Raw genomic sequence first — 2,327 nt, 5'->3', positions numbered from 1 at the left:
TTGGTCTGTTTTATAGTTTTCACGGGTAATTGTTAAAATAGTTTTAAAGATTCTTGGTAACTTAAAACGTTAAGGTTATACTTGATGATAAACTGAAACTGAATTCACTGGCTAACAAGATAAGAACTAAAGCACAAGCCACAATGAATGAAAACTGTTAAAAACCTGCTTTGTACTTAATTGGTTCATAAAATTACCATCTAAGACAAGTTCTGGTATAAACATCTTTCAGTTGGTTACTAAGTCCTCAATTGGAGACTAAAGATTTAGATTGATTAAAAAAAAAAAAAGCGACCCTATAGGCAGGAAATTGAGGATATGTAAGAAAGATATAAGAAATAAAAATGCATTTTTATTGAGGGTAAAAGAAAGTAATTTTGTCCTAAATGAGATTGGTTGTTTAAAAAGAGATGGCTTCGGGATAAAGTTTAAGGGAAAAAAAAATTATAGAAGGTTTGTAAAAGGAAATCATTAAAAAGGAATTTTATGGGTGAGGTTGAGATAAATGAAATTTTAAGGGTATATTGGTATAGGGTTAAAATTCTGCTTTTCTCTCTGTTCAAAAGACAAGTTCCCCCCCACCTTTGATTTACTCTTAATAAGATTATGTAAATGAAGGGTTTCTCTTTTGTCAAGAAGGCCAAAGTTTTAGGTGTTATCTTTATCAGGTCTTTGATCGCTTAGTTAAAACTTCTCTGAGGTTAAAAAAGTTAGGTTTTGCTGTAAGATCCCAAAGGCAAATGAGATCCTTTATTGCCACTTTGGTTAAATAAATGGAGTTTTCAGATTTGTAATAATTTGTAATTCTATTTAGGATGTGCCTTATAATTTCCCAAGTGCTGGGAGCCGTACCGGCCTTGCTGGATGACACGGTCACAATGGGGAGGTGGTGGATGTGGCACGGCTCCTGCTACGGGGGCAGAGGCTAGCGTCTCCTTCTGGTAACTCATTGCTCATGTAAAACTAAGCCTGTTGCTATTGATTAGGCCTCACAATGTTCCAAATCAGACCGATGTTCCCCGGGGTCCACATGGGAGGAGGCATGTTCCCACCTCTATGGGGAGGAGGTTAAACAGGGCACTGCAGATGTTTGTCTGAAGGGCTCTTCTGTTGAGCTTCACAAGCTTGAGATCTGGAAATGAAGGAGATTGGGGGACACAGGGATGATGTTTGCCCTGGCCCAGAGATGGAGGACCTAACTTGGGAAATAGAGACGGGCAGAAACCAAGAACAAGTTACTGCGCATACATATGCTAATTTGGTGCCCCTTGTGAGGATAGGTGAGAGTAGTTACAACTTAAACTCATATGCAAAGGCTGGCTGGTCTAGGGCGCCTATGGCTCTTACACCTTCAACATCAAAGAACAAGGTTGACAAAAGGTTTACTTACTAACCATTTCGAATGTTTTCTTCCTCTTGTGAGCCAAATAGAATGCCTCCTAGCCCTGTCTAGGACTGAATTTTAGCATCATTGTTATAAAATGTGCTAGCTATCTGCTTTTCACTGAAAATTATTTGTAAAAGTTCCACCTTTTGATGTGATAAGTCTTTAAATAAAGGCCCAAGACCTGGCTAGGGAGGAAATACCAGAGTTAAAGAGGAATTAGATGGAGATATAAAAAGATACAGGATACAGGAGAGAAAAAAAAAATAAATAGAATAAGAATGCCAGGCTGGACCAATTAAGAGACTGCGCTGCGTGAGTGTCTACTCACTTGCTTCTCGTCCGCCACTACCCCTTCAGGGAGCCCTGGACCCGCTACAGCGGGCCTCCGGCACCTAAGGTTTTAACAAATTTCCCAGTATTCAAATGGTAGAGAAGTCTTTTGACCAATTAGGCCCTTTCATTTAGGATGCCAAGTTACTTAAGAAGCACTGGTGTGCAATGCCAAACCTTAGGTTGTGTAGCCTGGATAAATGCTGCAACTGCTCAAATATATGTGCAGTCCCTAAAGTTTTAATGTTTTGGTATAAGATCATTACGTAACACCTTTAGTAATCAAAATGTTAAAGTGTCACTAAATTTCTTTGTTAAAGTGCATCACAATGAACTCTTGTCAGATCTTTAACAATGTCCATTTCTGAAATTTGTCAAAGAACATGTTCTTCCTCAAAAAAAGTTATAATAAGGAGTTTTGGGACAAATACAGTATTTGACATCTTTTAAATTAGTACTAAAATGGGTAGAAATTTCCAGAGCTAGAGGCTGCATTCAAGCTAAACAAGAATTAGGAACATAGGATTAAGTGAACTAATAAAAATTATGGTTTTGTAACTCTTGTTGGAAATATTGTTGTTCCTTTAATGTTTGCTTATCCAAATTAAGA

At 37.7% G+C, this 2,327-nt stretch overlaps 1 protein-coding gene across 11 annotated transcripts in view; it reads right to left on the bottom strand.

Moving 5' to 3' along the window:
* The window catches only part of SYNRG (synergin gamma), a 96,398-nt gene that overhangs the window by 15,352 nt on the left and 78,719 nt on the right, over window positions 1-2,327 (bottom strand). The gene's annotated exons all lie outside the window — the stretch shown is intronic.

The sequence above is a fragment of the Suricata suricatta genome, chromosome 17 (assembly GCF_006229205.1).
Source record: "Suricata suricatta isolate VVHF042 chromosome 17, meerkat_22Aug2017_6uvM2_HiC, whole genome shotgun sequence".
NCBI lineage: Eukaryota > Metazoa > Chordata > Mammalia > Carnivora > Herpestidae > Suricata > Suricata suricatta.
The sequence above is the reverse complement of the archived record's forward strand: the minus strand, read 5'-3'. Positions and strand labels throughout refer to the sequence as shown.